The 17,159-nt window shown below is 41.3% G+C and overlaps 1 long non-coding RNA gene across 1 annotated transcript in view; it reads left to right on the forward strand.

Annotated features, from left to right (window-relative positions):
• Positions 1 to 6,740, forward strand: part of LOC145531587 (uncharacterized) — a 39,510-nt gene extending 32,770 nt beyond the window's left edge. The window contains exon 4 of the long non-coding RNA XR_014072564.1: positions 6,520 to 6,740. This is a non-coding gene — a long non-coding RNA (uncharacterized LOC145531587). The remainder of the gene's footprint in view (positions 1 to 6,519) is intronic.
• The last annotated feature ends 10,419 nt before the right edge of the window (positions 6,741 to 17,159 follow it).

Raw genomic sequence — 17,159 nt, forward strand, 5'->3', positions numbered from 1 at the left:
AGTCTGTGGGGTCACAGAGTCAGACACAACTGAGTACGCACACACACGAGTGTTTATTTCATTTCTGACAAGTGGAGTAAAAGAATGCTATTGGCTGGAGAGAAGATGTAACCCTTATGTTGACCTTCCCAGGGTCAAACCTAGGTCTCTGGCACTGCAGCCAGATTGCTTACCATCTGAACCACCAGGGAAGCCCTATGTTGACCTACCCTACACATAGCATTAATTCTGAAATCAACCCCATTAGTCATAGCTTCTCCTTCTACCTCTTTGCCTCTATTTCCCCCTAGAACAGTCTGTCTAGCCCAGAAGCTCCAATCTCACAGCTCTCTGATCTCACATGTTTCAGTCCAGGGTCAGCCACTTCCCTGGTTCTCACGAGCATCCCCCATGCCCTTGCCTCCATGAACCTTCATTACCCCTGCCCATTACACATCCTGAGTATGCCTCTCACCACCCCCTTCAATATCCAGAATGTCAGGCAACACTTAGCAAAGTCACAAGAGTTATTGGCTCTTTATCTGCTGGGTCTTTTGGTAGCTCTAACATCCTTGACTTTTCCCTGGTTGACTAAATAGCACATTCTTAAAGGACTTCAAACCTCTTCTACACTGATCAAGGTACATATTCCGTTACCACCTCTAGACCCTACAAAACCATATTTTGTGGGAACCAAACCCATCCAACGTAAGTTTTCTCAAAATCTCTCTTATCTACATCAAACTTATATTTGCACTTGCTTCTCTTTTTTTCTTTCTCACTTCAAATAAAGAAATTTCCTTTGGCATTATCTAATAAGGTTGAAAATGTACATAGTCGATGACCCAATGTTTTTTTTTTCCTATCTGTCTCCTATTTTCCTATTGACTGACTGTACTTACTTTTTAGAGGCTCTCTTTCTTTACTAGGGGCCTGAGACTGTAGATAGAGTTATGCTAATTTTGTAGATTTCTTTCCTCCAGAATCTAAACCTTCCCCCCAAAAGACACAGAGGGGCTTCCGTGGTGGCTCAGTGATAAAGTCCCAATTCAGGAGACACAGGTTTGATCCCTGGGTTGGGAAAATCCTCTGGAGAAGGAAATGGCAACCCACTCCAGTATTCTTGCCTGCAAAGATCCCACGTGCTCCGAAGCAACTGAGCCCACCCACCACATCTTTTGAGCCTGTGTTCTAGAGGCTGGGAGCTGCACACCCTAGAACTCCTGTTCTGCAACAAGAGAAGGCACTGCAAACTGCAATAAGAAGCCCACCCACAGCAACTAGAGTGTAGCCCCCACTCTCTGCAACTAGAGAAAAGCTCGTGCAGCAACAAAGACCCAGCACAGCCAAAAATAAATGAATAAATCTAAAGATCCCACATGCCATAGCTAAGCTCCAGCAGAGCCAACTAAAAAAAAATCAATATTTTTTAAAAAAAGACACAGAGGTCAGACACTGTCATCGTGGAGCTCAGAGTTCAATGGGGAAGATAGGGTATCCATTACAATGCAACATCGGTCCTATAATGGATGTCTACTCAGGGTACACTTGTGGCACAAAGAAATGGATTAGCTCTCCGGGGGTGGAAGAAGAGCATTATAAACAAGGTATAGCTGAGCCAGGTCTTACAGAATTAGTAGTTGAGTAGACAAGATGGGGAGGTAGCCATTCAATATCTGTTAGATCAGCAAATGAAGGGCATATCACACGGAGAAAACAAGCTGTGCAGCCAGAGTGACAAAGTTCACTACTTCAGTCTCTTCAGGAAAAGTGCCAACTCAGTGTAGCTAAATCAAGAGGGAGGAAAAGAGTGGGAGCAAGTGGGCCTGAGTGCTCAGAAAATAAAGAGTGAAGAAAAATTTTAGAGGAAGGAAATAATATTAATACGAGCAGAAATTATTGAAGAGCAGAAAAACAGGAGAATTAAAAACTAATTCCAGGGACCTTCCTGGTGGTGCAGTGGTTTAGAATCTGCCTTGCAAAGTAGGGGACATGGTTCGATCCCTGGGCGGGGAAATAAGAACCCACAAACCTCGGAGCATATAAGCCTGCTTGCACAACTAAGAGTACATGTGCCACAACAAAAGATCCCACATCGGGCAATGAAGATCCTACTGCCTCAAACAAGACACGATGCAGTCAAATAGATAAATAAATATTCTTTAAAAACTAATCCCAAGAGTTGTTCCTACACAGAAAGAGAAAGCAAGGGAAGAGAGGCAAGAAACAGGATGGAAAGGAAGCAGAGGTTGGTGGAGGAAGGATAGACAAAGGTCTTGCAAGTTTAAGCAAGGGGAAATGAAAACTACATAGAAAGTAAATTTACTGAAGATATATTTACAGAGTGCTTAATACTTGCCAGGTCTTGGAGTAGCCGTTGGGAGAAAAAACAGTTGTATAAAGAGATACATCCTCTGCCTTGGAGGAGCTGAATTTTGGATGAGGAAGTGCTTCTTTAAACATATAATTATCAGATGAAAATATAACTACAAATTGAAAGTGGTAAGAAGGAAAAGTAAAGAGTCCAATGAGAGGTTACGGCAAGATCAAAAATTAATGTGAGCCTGGGTGCTGTATCATGAGAGGCTTCTGAAGTTTTGACATTTATGCCAATGTCTGGTGAAGGAGAATGAGTTAACCAGGCAAAGAGCAATTGGAAAAGCAATCCAGGAGGAAAACCAGCCTGTGTGAAGGTCTTGAGGTAGGAAAGAACACGGTTAAGTTCAAGTAACTGGAAGCAGGTCGAGGGGTGGAGCAAACAAAGGAAGCAGAGAGTTACAAAGACTTACAGGTAGGTAGGGTGACCACCTGTTCCCGTTTGGCCAGGACTGAAGGGTGGGGGTGGGTCCTGGGATATGTGACTTTCTCTTTCAAAACTGAGACAGTCCCAAACTAACCTGGATAAATTGATCACCTTATTTACAGGCTTTATTCTAGATTTGGGACCTTAGCAGAAGAACAATACAGTAGCTATAATCAAGGCAGCTGTAGTGAAGATGGAAATACGTGGATGGGTTTAAGAAATATTTAGGGGTGAACTGATAGAACTAAATGACAGCCAGGGAAGGAAGTAGGAGAGAGGGAATAATCAAGAATGAACTGACAATTTTTTTTTGGCTTTAGAAACCAATGGAATATGCATAAAAAAGGAATGAGAACACAAACGAGTAACACTAAATTTGTTCACTGACATCATTTGTCAAATCAAGGTTCTCAACTTTATCACCATTGAGTTACAAAGGCATAAATTTTGGTACCTTCCATCTCTTCCATTCCCTGCAGTTGAAATGGAAATCAAGCCTGATGGAAACCCAAATGTGCTCCTGAAAGAATTCAAAAGTTAGTTTCATCTTTTAAAGAGAGGGGAGTGTTCCTCTCCCTGGTAAGGGGGTATGACTCAACATAATGAGAAAAGAAAAACAGGAGGCCTTTAACACAGAGTGCATTCATCTTGCATTCAGATGGCATGTCAAGGAATGTATTATTCTTGCTCCTCCCCCCTCCCCAACTCTCAGACTCCAATATTTAACCCAGAGGAAATTGTAACTGAATTATGAAGTCCTTTCAAAACTAGATATTTGACACATCTGTTATAGAAGCCTTATAAAAAGCACACTGGATGCCTGTAAATTTTATAATTATGTTAATTCAAACTCAAAGACACTCCCATGAATTTTTTAAAAAATATTTCCAGCTCAGATCTCAGAGTTTGTTCTGCGTGCCATTGAGATGTAGGGAATATTTGCTGTATGCACTAAATTCTCTTCTTTAACTGCCCATGTCAGGAGAGCACAGGACCAGAATGAAGATGAGCACAGCAGACCAAAGAGAGTTTATTGAACACATAGACTTAATCAAGGTCCAAAAGCACAACCCCAGTGAGATCTAAATCAAGTATCTGAACAGGTGAGAATTTGCTTTCCAATACTCCTGAATCCCAAGTGGAAGGATGATTTTTTTTTGGACATGGGAGCAGAATGCCAAGGCTGGGATGGGCGATCAAAATCATTCAGGCCAATCTTATATCTTTGGCTTGTGTTTCAAGCATTTATTTACTCTTTCATTAGTTTAACAAGTAGTTGTTAAACACTTACTGTACATGAGGCATTCTAAGAATCTGGGATATGTTAATGAAAATAGATAGAAATCTTTCCTCTCGGTGATTTTAGATTCTAAAGGAAGGATTCAAGTAATATGCGATAAGAATAAGCAACACACATAATGAATGAGTAAGTTATACAGAACCATCTGTTGGAAGGTGAAAACAGTTCCATAACAAAAGAAAAAGGAGGGCAGGATAACTGAGATCAGAGTGATGGTAAGAGGAGGGGCAGGTTTCAATTTAAATAAGATGGTTGGGTAGCTCTCCTGGTGAAGATGATGCTTGAAGAAAAGATTTGAATGAGGTGAGGGAGTCAGCCATGGGGATCTTTAGAAGGAAAACCTGGTCGATTGTTGTTGATTTCTCCAAGGTAGTCCAGTCATTTAAAATGGGATTTTTAGCTCAGAAGCTGGCTTTTGCTTAGGGCCTACACATAAGTCACGTGACCTAATCCATTTCTTCCTTAATACTCTAAACTTAGCCCACCACCCTTACAAGTTTCATGCTTCCAGAGCCTCCTCTCCAGCCCTTCCACATTTCAGCTTGATGGAATATCATGAACTTGCCTGTTTGGGTGTTTATCTACTGTACGGACTCAGTAGAGAAGCTCAGAGACTAGGGAAAATCAAGATAAACTTGGACTCATCACTTAACACTGACTGTCCTTGGGCAAGTTATTTAACCTCTACTAGTCTCAATTTTCTTATCCATAAAAGTAAAACAGTCTCTATTAGAGTTGTCATTAGTATTATCAGAGAAATTGTAGACCACTTAGCATAGTGTTTGGCACACAATAGTGAAAGTTGCTCAGTCGTGTCTGACTCTTTGCGACCCCATGGACTATACAGTCCATGAAATTCTCCAAATCAGATTACTGGAATGGGTAGCCTTTTCCCTTCTCCAGGGGATCTTCCCAAGCCAGGAAGTGAACCCAGGTCTCCCACACTGCAGGCAGATTATTTACCAGCTGAGCCACAGGGAAGCCCAAGAATACTGGAGTGGGTAGCCTATCCCTTCTCCAGCGGATCTCCCTGACCCAGGAATCGAACCAAGGTCTCCTGCATTGCAGGCAGATTCTTTACCAACTGAGCTATCAGGAACGCCCTAAGCATATCATTAAAGGTAATACTTCTTGGTGGTACTCACATCAATGCCATCTCTTTGGGGCAAGCTCCTGCTTATCTTCCATGCTAGTTTACTAGTGCCCAGCTTAAAGTCTGTCATGAGTAGGTATGGTTATGAGTAATGGGATCCAGTTCATCCCAAAATACCTGGAAAAACTTGCCTGAAGCCCCACTGGAGAACTCAGCCTCTGGTTGGTAAATAGCTATCCATTTATTCACCAGGATACAAAGTTTAAACACAGAAACAGTAATTGGATTTATCCCTCTTTTTTTTTTTGGCCCTGAATTTACTATTTTGGATAGAGAGGAGTAGCCAGGTAAGGAAAATGTTTGACAAAATTTTCTTTCCTTGTAACAGGCTATTAAAGGAGACCATTTCTTATCCAAATTATAGTATTTCCTGGTCCTCTTTCAAAATGTATTCTTTGTCTAAAATTAAAACATAATGATAATAATAAGATTAATTCTCTGGTGTGTCAGGATGTAAGATAAAGGTAGGATGTGATTCTATATATAGAAGGACTTCATAAAAAGAATCAATTCTCTGATCCCAAATGCCTTGCAGTGTGGGAAGAAAGTTAGATACCAAATTAAAAAGATTTTCTCCAAATCTCCTTTCTTACTGCATTTTGAAGTTTCAGAATTGTAACATCATGGTGCTCAGACTCTGTTAGTAAGCATTAGTCTCTGGTGGCTAATGGGCAAAGTCCATAATTACCCGGGCCTTCTGGATGTCCCAGTGAGAACTAAATGGTTATGACTTGCAGACATCTCTTAAAGTCTCTTAAGGTTGAGGGGCTTTGTGTAGAAATCACACACTGGGACAAGCAAAGTGGCAATGTGATCATTCTTGCTGTGGGCTGGTTTGGATACAGATGTTAAGGAAAGAGGTTCTGGTTATCACTTTTCTATATCCAGAGTTGACAAGCCATGGTTTGTGGGCAAAATCCAGCCTATTGCCTGTTTCTGTAAGTAAATGTTATGGCTGGTTGTAGCGGTGGTTGTAATGGCAACTCCTCTGTTTACGTGGTCTCTTGGCCTGTCAAGTATATGTCCACAGCTGAAGAGAAATTGTACCAATTTTCCACTTTCCTGGTGGAAGTCCATGATCTAGAATAAAGGTTATCAAACCATAATAGCCCACAGGCCAGTTCTGGCTCACTGTTGGCTTTGTCAATAAAGTCTTATAGGAACGCATACACACTCATTCATTTATGTATTACCTGTGAGTGCTTTCAAGCCATAACAGCAGCATTGAGTAGTTGTAACAGGGGCCCGCTAAGCCTAAAATATTTATCATCTGATTCTTTGCAGAAAGTTTTGCCAATCCCTCATTCTGTATGAATAAAGTTTTCTGAAGAATTTGCACCCAGAGAAGCTTGTGAGAGAATTAAATCATCACCACGTATGGCAGTAGACACCTGCAGTCACACTCAGGCGAATCTGGGGACTGGCCTTGGGCCTCAAAGCAGCAAGCTTGTTGCAGCAGAAAGCTGTCATCTCTCACATTAAATTAAATCTGTGGTTGTGAAATGCATGGTTCTTATAGTTTTGTTTAATTTTTTCAAGTTTTTTTCTTTGTTTTGTAACACCATTAAGAATGAAAAGAGTAAAGAATTTTTACCAAAATGTCTGTTTGTAAATATTTAATGAACATTTGAATAAAAATAATTTAAGTGACACTAGAACTGCTGTAGAAGTTGTGTAAGGGAAGCTGTACATGCTTCAGGTTTGAGAAACACAGGGGAAGAAGCTCCTCCCTCACACCTTTGCACTGAATTCCCTGGGCTCTGTTTTTATTTTATTTATTTATTTTAGGCTGCATTACAGTGGCTTCCCTTGTTGTGGAGCATAGAGTCTAGGTGCATGAGCTTAGTACACGGGCTTAGTTGCTCCATGGCATGTAGGATCTTCCCGGACCAGGGATCAAACTTGTTTCCCCTGCATTGGCAGGTGGATTCTTAACCACTGTACCACCAGGGAAGCCCTGCCTTCTGCTTTATCTCTGCTCTAATCTACATCCTTTAACCAGTGACCATCAGACTTTTTCTATAAAGTATAGAGAGCAAATATCATAAATGATCTCTATTATTAATATTTAGCACAAGGCAAGGACAAATAGGCATGGCTGTATTTCACGAAAACTTTATTTATGGACACCGAAATTTGAATTTCATAGAATTTTCATATGGCATGAAATCTTCTTTTGATTGATTTTCAATCATCTAAAAATGCAAAAAAAAACCCACTCTTAGCTGAGCCATAAAATAAAAAGATGGGGAACTGGATTCAGCCCACAGGCCATAGTTTCCAGAATGCTGTTCTTCGTTTTTAATGAACCGTATCTTTTTAACAGTACATTTTATTGTATTCCTGCTTAAAATCGACACTTGATCCTGTGTTTCTTATAGGACTAAGTCCATTCACCTAAGCATAGCATTTATTTAGGATATTTTTTTCTAGTTCCATGTCTTTCCATACTCCTCCATGAAACCTATGCTCTGAATACACTGACCAAAGTCCCACATTATTCTGTTGTTGTTTTAATGTCACCTTGCCTTTCTATGTGGTCTCATTAGTTCAGAATACCTTACCCTCGTTCTTCACCTGGCATGGCACCTAAATGTTCTTCCTGACTCATCCCTTCTAAACAGCATCTAACCTTATGCATAGCTAGCTGCTCCCTACACAGTACCCAGTACCCCTAATATAGAGAGCATTTACAATATTGGATTCTAATTGTTTATCTAAGGGTTTAATTGCCTGGATCACATAGCCTTTTGACAACAGGGATTATGGCAATCCCTATAACCCTAACATCTAGCATAGTATTCGAACACCAAGTAGATGTACTACAAAACTTCTACTTAATGAATGCTCCAGCAGTTATGAGTATAGAAAAAAAACTTTTATTGAGTACTTGTTATGCTCCTGTTATGACACTGTACTAAGTATTTTGCATATATGATCTAAGTTTAATGTGCTTTTTTTCTTCCTTAATCTTTTTTTACTGGGTCACACCTCCGTAATTTCATAATGTACTTACTATACATTCAACTGCAGAATTTTAGACATCAGAGACAGGCTGATGGGGGAAACACATGGGCCCCTCAGATCCCATTGGCTCTCCTTCATTATTAAGCCAATTCCATCTACTTGCCCTATAGCAGCCCCATGCCCTCCAAGGAGGAAAAGTCTACCAAGTTCTTACTAAAGAAAAAATAAAAATAAACTGTTGGTACTTCAGCAGAATGCTGCTTCGTTTTTGTGACTGGGCAAAATTAGGGGTATGTCCTGCTTTAGTGGAGTTGCTGGGACATAAATGAAGCCCAAGTTGAGTTAAAGAGGGCCCCGGGGACCTTACTGTGCATCCTCCCCCTGGCTGAGGCAAGAAAAGAGTCCCTTTGTTTGGCAGTGGATGCTTTCCAAATTTAGAGAGTCCTTAATGACTCTTCAACCGCATTACATCCTAAGGATAATTAGTAATGTTGCTGCTCGGTGGTTCAGCACCAATCAATCAATGAAGATACACAGAACATGCAATAAATCCAGAATCTGAACCTGTTTCAAGAAGAAAAAGACATCTTCTTCAAGATTCAATAAAAGAAGTCCATCCTTCTGGGAAACAGATGGAGAGGGGCAAAAATTAAATAAATAGAAGGTCCTTGTTAATTTTTGTGCAGTCACAGTTTGTTTGTCTTGTTCTTCAATTGTATAGGATAAATGGCAGGAAGGTATGTATGGGGAAACATTATCGAGTGCAAAGCAGATGAGATACAGAATTTTTCTGAAAACCTGATATAGCACCAGGTAGCATTTTTTCTAGATACCTGCTCCAAAGCTACTTTTCAGAAACATTCTCTGCATCCTTCCTAGCCCCTGGCATGAACTATGCTAGATACTGGGCCAATTGTACACTGATTCAAGTATAGTGTCTGCCTTGGCACTGTCTAGGCCAGAAGAGTCTTCCCAAAGGTAAATGAAGAGGGGAGTTTCAACTCTTCAGGGGATGCTGCTGAGCAAGGTTGAGAAAGATGATTGTAAAGAAATGCTCAATGGATTTAACAACGTGAAAGCAAAGGCGGAGTTGGTTGAGGAGCCTGTGGAAAGAAAAGTAATGGGGGAAAATGGGTTTTGATAAAATTTATTGTGCAAGTCAAAGCAATATTAGCAATAGTGTGCAGGAGAGGCTGAGATTCACAAGAGTCTTTTGTGAGTTTTTTTTTTTTTAATAAAAGAGTCTTCTCTATTTAAATTTCAAAGTAATTCCTGTTGATAATTATTGATCTGTTTACTGTCTTTATGATTTTCTAAAATGTCATACAAATGGAACCATATAGTGTGTCCCTCTCTGTGTCTGTCTTCTTTCACTTAGCAGAACACTTCAGCTTCATCAGTGCTGTTGTGGGTACCAATAGTTCATTCCTTTTTATTACCCATTGCATGGATGTACCACTGTTTCTTTATCCATTCACTACTTAGAGGGCATTTGCATCATTTCCAGGTTTTGACAGTTATGAAGAAAGCTGCAATAAACATTCACAGGCAGGTTTTGGTGTGATCGTAAGTTTTCCTTTGTCTTGGGTAAATCCCCAGACATGGTATTGCTGATCACTGTATGTTCAATTTTATCATAAACTGCCAAGCTGTTTCTAAAGTGGCTTTACCATTCTGCTGGATGTAATTTTTTCAAAAATTAGTGAATGAAATTAAAAAGCATAAAGAACCAAAGACAAGAACCTGGTACAGAGGAACAGAATGAAGATACAGAATGGAGTGGGAATAGGTGAATCTTAAAAGATTCCAAAAAAAGGATGGGATGAGATCCAGAGAACAGAAGCAGAGGCTGGCCTTACTCGGAGAAATAGCACCTTTCTCACTGTGAGAGGAGAGGGGGAGAGAAGGTTGGTGCAGATATTGGCTTGTTCTCAGAGTTGAGAGGCAGTTTCCATCATTGAAGCAGAAACTAGCAAAAGAGGAAAGGAGGTTGAAGTTCGAGAAGACTGGAAGATTTAAAGCAATCTTTGCAGAGTGTAGACAAACAAGTTGCCTAGAGAAATGTAGTGAGATGTACAGGTGGTGCTGGGTGGGTAATCAGCGCTACCAATCTGCTTGTTTGGAACAAATGAGTTTATGATATCAGCCAGAGAGTAACTGAAAGGCTTATAATTAATCTGAAGCTGGACAGACAAGGAAGTGAAGACAGGTGGGAACGATGGATAGGAAGAAAGTAAAAGAGTTGTTTCAACTATTAAGCTATTGTTTCAGCTTCTAGCTCACCTGGAGCTGGCTTTGGTACTCTGCAAGTGACATTTCAGCATAGCCAGCTGGCTTCCTATTAGCCAGTACCAACAGACAGAGAGACAGAGAGAGAGAGAGGACAGAGAGAAAGAAAGGGAGAACCAGAGGGTGATTGCAAGGCTGGAGGTGGGAGAAGGGATTTGCTCGTACCTGTATGCCTATTGTTCCTCTGACCATCACCCCAGCAATGCTTCTTCATGTTGGCAGTGACACTTCCTTCCTGAAGCAGCAACTGAAGCCAGTTTGCAGCTTTTACAACACTCTCTGACCTGGCTTCAGGGCACCCTTTCAAAGACAGCAGTCCCTGCCAACCAGTTCCCCCTCCTCAGAGATCTGGGACCTAGCACCAGGGGACCCCTCCTCCAAGCTTGTGTGTTTTAGCAATTCCAGCATCTTCTCTTTGTTTCCTCTTTTAGTGATATTAGCTGCTTCCTGCAGCTATACCTGAAAATGACAGAGTTTTGCTTTTTCAGTTCTTTGATATTCATTAACACTTTTTCGTATTAAATTCTTTACACTCAACTAAGTCACATGGTGCTTTTTCTTGAATGAGCTCTGAGAGATAAAGGAAACATTGAACCAGAGGCACCTAAGAAGTTCAGGAAGAGTAGTAATAAAAATATGTGAGGAAGTAAATTGGAAGGATAGGAGGTGTGCATGCTCAAACTAGGAATTTTTAGAGTGGAAGAGTTGGGAGTGATGACAAGGTGGAGGGTGCTTTGGTCAGAATAGATGGCTAAGATGGAGAGGAGGGGAAGAGCATTAGAGAGGAAGAAATCATAGACCTGACATGCATGGCAAAACCATTGAAACCAGCTCAGATGCTGGCTAGGGCTGGGATGCAAAGGAAGAATGTGTGCCAAGAATTAAATGAGTGGAAGGTGGTCAAAAGGTACAAACTTCCAGTTAAAAGAAAAATAAGTACTTGGGATATAACCTACAACATGAAGACTATAGTAAAGACTGTCATATGGTGTATCTGAACGTTGTTAAGAGAGTAACATTCATCACAAGGAAAAAAAGCATTTTCTTTCTTTTTGTATCTGTAAGAGATGATGGGTGTTAACTTACTATGGTAATTATTTCACAATACATGTATGTCAAGTGATTATGCTGTATATCTTAAACTTATGCAGAACTGTATGTCAGCTGTATCTCAGTAAAACTGGGGAAAAAATGAAATAAATAACAAAGTCCAGAATGACATTCGATGAATGGGATGTGGAAGGGATAGGAGGTCAGAGTTGAGTGACTTGAACTTTAGAAGAATAGTCTCTGTTTTAATGAGATGAAGTTATAAAATTTTACTTAGAGGTCTGGGAGATGGTGAGGGACAGAGGAGCCTGGTTTACTGCAGTCCACGGGGTCATAAAGAGTTGGACATGATTGAGCAACTGAACAACAATGAATGCAAAGACTTGAATAAATGAAAAACAGACACTTAGAAACCTGAAGGGAAAGACTCAGTTATCTCCAATTATTTCTCATCTTAATCCCAATGGAACTTCTTTACACTTTGATGATAAATTTCTAATGCTCATCTGTAACAATATCATGCCAGAAACAAAGGATAAAACTTTTAGGGGGGAACGGGTAATGAGATTCAGTAGATTCTAATATGTACTATAAAGCAAAATTATAAAACAGCAAATTGATGACAAAGGAATACACAGATCAATGGAACAAACTAGAGTCTAGAAATAGATCAAAGAAAATTACATGGAAGTTTAGAATGTGATAAAGACAGTATTTCACATTTGTGGGGATAATAATTTGAAGACAACTGCTTAACCATTTGTAAAAAAATATTAGACTTACACAGGTGAATACATAAATAAAAAAAAAAAAAAACAGCCCTTCTCTTTAAGTTACAGAAGTAAGGTTAGCAGTAAGTGGAGACTGACTTGATGTCATGAGCCTGATATTTTGTGTACCCTCTGTGAGCTACTGGTCTGGCATTTAAAAGCAGTCCCTTTGGTCAGGAATCTTAATGGGGCAAGTGACAGAAAACTAAACTCAAGGTGTCTTAAGATAAAAAAAGGTTCATATATGCAACTTAAGAGCTCAAAGATGAAACTGGGATATGGCCTCCTCAATAGTTGGAAGTTGTGTCACTTGAATCTGTTTCTTACTATCTCTGACTGCCACTCCGTTAGCTTCATTCTCCAGTTCCACCACTTGGCGGCAGGCAAGACGGAGACCAGCATTTCTAAAGCCAACTCCTCTCAGGCTCAAGTATAGCAGAAAAGAGGGCAAGTTCTCTTCCAGGACCAGCCCCCAAAGTCTTATTGATTCTCATTGGCTCCAACTAGGTCACATGCCCATTCATGAACCAATCATTGTTACCAAGAAAACACAGAGCTTCTATTGGTCAGATCTGGGCTAGGATGCTGGGGTAGAGACTGACTTTAACGCCATTCAAGTCTCATGGACCAAGAGTCCACAAATGATGATGGAACTCAGGGGTCTATTACTAAAAGAAGAAGAAAATAATAGATAACTTAAAACAAATAAACAAACAACATCAACAATAAAAACAGCAGATGTCTTCTATAATAACTGATATGGTTGGGTTCTCCCATTCAGTTCAGTTCAGTTCAGTCACTCCGTCGTGTCCAACTCTTTGTGACCCCATGGACTACAGCATGCCAGGCCTCCCTGTCCATCACCAACTCCTGGAGTTTACTCAAACTCATGTCCATTGAATCGGTGATGCCATCCAACCATCTCATCCTCTGTCGTCCCCTTCTCCGCCCACCTTCAATCTTTCCCAGCATCAGGGTCTTTTCCAGTGAGTCAGTTCTTCACATCAGGTGGCCCAAGTATTGGAGTTTCAGCTTCAGCATCAGTCCTTCCAATGAATACTCAGAACCGATTTCCTTTAGGATGGACTGGTTGGATCTCCTTGCAGTCCAAGGGACTCTCAAGAGTCTTCTCCAGCACCACAGTTCAAAAGCATCAATTCTTCAGTGCTCTTATTTGTGTTTTATTTTCCTGAACCGCTCCCCAGTGTCCTGGAGTTCTAATAAGCCTTGCCTGCCTGCTTACATTAGTATATATCTATGACATGACTTCCCTTAGCCTCAGGTGATTGGGTAAAGTACTTTATCCTTAAACATCCTCTTAAATGAGATCGAACTCCTTATCTCTAGGAACAGCCTGGAGAACTTCGATGTAATGCTTATTATTTATTCTTGACATCAGCGTTCTTTCATTCAGCAAATATTTATCAAACATATTCTATGTGTAGAAACTGAGCACACAGTGGAGGATAAGGCAGAAAAGAGGAATTCATTCAAATGTTACATTAAAACTATAATTTGTGTTGAGATGCATCACCCTTGGTGGCCAGCCTTTCTTGCCCTGAAGAGCACCCTGTGTATCTGACCTTTTGAGACCCCATGCACCCACCAGGCTCCTCTCTCCAGGGAATTCTTCAGGCAAGAATACTGGAGAGGCTAGTCCTTCCCTTCTCTAGGGGATCTTCTCAACCCAGGGATCAAACCCAGTCTCCTGCATCGCAGGCAGATTCTTTACCATCTGAGGCACCAAGGAAGCCCGTCTATCCCCAGTATATTGTCCTGTCTCCACTGGCCCAACTTGAAAGTTTTAGTATAACTTATCCCTGGTTTATGCAGGTATGAATCATTTCACATCACTCTGGTGAAAATGTCCAGAGTACTTACTGATGCTTTAATTTGCCTTTTCAGTCTCCATGAGTCTATCCCACTCATGGACATTGTACTCCAAGCCGAGACAAAAAAGCAGGTTGACTGGTTTTGAATGGAAATCCATCTGTCAGCCACATGGTTTCAGAATGGGAGCGTTCATCCCCGAAACATGTACACGGCAGTGACCAAGGGTTGTATGCAAAGAGGATGATGAATAAAATGTGAGTTGAGCATACCAGCAGCTTGCCATCTAGTTGGGAAGAAAGGCATGTCCGCAGCTAGCACCACAACTAGGAATAGCATAATGAAAGACATATAGTAGCGAGAACAAGGAGTCGTGGAACTGGAAGCATTTTCTGGCTGGGTTTGGGCGGGGCTCAGGATTGGAGACGGGAAGAGTTGCTTTTGGAAAGTGGGCTCTGTGAACTTGAGCTTGTGAAATGGCTGTTGGGCTTTATCATTTATTCCTAAAAGTTTCACTCCTTCTTGTCAATTCGCTATAAACTCTGAGCTTCCAAAATACCAACTGCCCGTGTACACTGAAGACAGAAAACTTTCTCAGGCTAGTAGCGGTTATGTTCTGTGTAACAAATTCCCCCAACACTTAGCAGTTTAAAACAGCACACATTTATCTTCTCATAGTATCTATGGGTCAGGAGTTCAGAGCAGCTTAGTTGAGTGGTTCTGATTCAGGATCTCTCACCAGGTTACATTCATGATGTTGGCTAAGGCCATGGTCCCTGAAGGTTTAAGGGATACCAGAGAATCTGTTTTGAAACTCATTCACATCACAGTTGGCAGGTGGCCTCAGGTCCTTTCTGACTATTGGTCAGATACTTCGTATCTTCACCATATGGATTTCTCCAGAGGGCTTCTTGAGCATCCTTACAACATGTAAGCTGGCTTTCCTCAGAGCCAGTAATCTGAGACAGAGAGAGTGAGGATGTAGTCACTGTGCTTTTAATAACCTATTCTTCAAAGCCACATATGATCACTCCTGTTTTCTTGTATTCATTAGAAGCAAGCCACTAAGTCCAGCTCATACTCAAGGAGAGGGGAGTTAGACACCACCACTTGCAGGAAGAAATATCAAAGAGTTGGACATCTTTATAAACCATCACCATACATCCATGCCTTTGATGACCTTGATGCTATGCTCTTTTGGGTAGTATGGCAAAGAGGCTAAAAACACAGGCTCTAGAGTCAAAATGCCTAAGTAGGAATCTCAGGTCTACCACTTATCATTTCAGTGTGACTTTAGGCAAATAGGGCTTCCCAGGTGGCACTAGTGGTAAAGAACCCACCTACCAATGCAGGAGACATAAGAGATGCTGATATGATCCCTGGGTGGGGAAGATCCCCTGGAGGAGGGCATGGCAACCCACTCCAGAATTCTAGCCTGGAGAATCCCATGGAGAGAGGAGCCTAGTGGGATACAGTCCAGGGGGTCGCAAAGAGTTGGACACAACTGAAGTAACTGAGCTCTCTCTTAGGCAAATAACTTCTTGGGCCTCTGTCTCCTTTATCTGAAAAATGGTAATAATATTAACACCTACTTTGTATGGTTGTTATGAGGAATAAATGAGTTAATACATGTAAATAGCATATGCATAATACAGACAAAGCAGTGATTCCCAACTTTTTTTAGCATCAGGGACCAATTTCGTGGAAGACAATTTTTCCATGGACTGAAGGTAGAGGGGGTTGGTTTTGGGATGATTCTAGGGCATTACATTTATTGTGCACTTTATTTCTAATCTAATGCTGCCACCGATCTGACAGGATGTACCAGTCTGCAGCCCAGACACTGGGGACCCCTGATATAATGTACATAGAGGGGCTTCCCTGGTGGCTCCGTTGTGAAGAGTCTGCCTACCAATGCAGGAGACACAGTTTGATTCCTGATTCGGGAGGATCCCACATGCCTCGGGCAAACTAAGTCCATGCACCACAGCTATTGAGCCTGTGCTACTGAAGCCACAACTACTGAAGCCAGTGCACCCTAGAGGCCGTGCACCACAGTCTGCAACAAGAGAAGCCCCCGCAGTGAGAAGCAACTAGAGAGTAGCCCCTGCTCACTGCAACTAGAGAGAAGTCCTTGCGGCAACAAAGACCCAGAATAGCCAAAGATAAATAAATAAAATTATAAAAAAAATAAAGCATAGAACAGTAACTGACACACACTGAGTGCTCAAAAATGTTATATTATTATTATTATTATTCACTCTCATTTCCACTTAACTCCTGTTCTTTCAAGACTAAATTTGAATGCTTCCTCTTTTTTCTAAGTTATCCAGATCTCCTGGGCAAATTTCCTTCTTCCTACCTCTGAGGTACTCTAGCATTCTGATTACTCATAAAATTGGTACTTTTCAAACTGTGTCATCACTGCTCAATTATGCCTCTGTGTCCCCTACCAAATGGTGTGGCTTGTGAGGATAGATTTAGATCTTCTTAGAGGCAGATTCTCTGGGACGGGTAAGAAGGCAGATTATGAGCAGCCTGTGGGAGACTCAATTTTTCACCCCAGAGGTGTGGCCATCAGGAAACAGAGGACTGAGTTTTTATGGAAAGTGTTTTCCCCACCATAGCAGCCTGAAGTTAACACCAACCGCTCCCCAGGGCGGCCTGGTGGAACATCGGCTGGGGAAGAGAATCCTCTCTATCAGCTCTCTGACACCGGGAGCCTGGGCTCTCATTATGCGTTCAAACACTTCCCCGGGGATCTGTTAGCAGGCTTCACGTACAAGGAAGTGCATTTTCAGGAGCATGTGATAATCTGGAAATGTCTTTATGCAGGGGAAGAACAAGTAAGGAGGAGGGATGACTCAAATTTCCTGAGCGTCTGGGGATGCTTCTTTTTGCATAGTGAGGTATTAGAAGGACTCAAATTAAATCAAAATTGTGCCCCTTCGTGCAGTATGCCACAAGGAAGGGGTGGGGAGTGAAGAGGACTCAGGCTGCTCTCAACAGAAAGTTCCT

The sequence above is a fragment of the Giraffa tippelskirchi genome, chromosome 13 (genome assembly GCF_054371585.1).
Source record: "Giraffa tippelskirchi isolate mGirTip1 chromosome 13, T2T-mGirTip1v1.2.pri, whole genome shotgun sequence".
Lineage (NCBI taxonomy): Eukaryota > Metazoa > Chordata > Mammalia > Artiodactyla > Giraffidae > Giraffa > Giraffa tippelskirchi.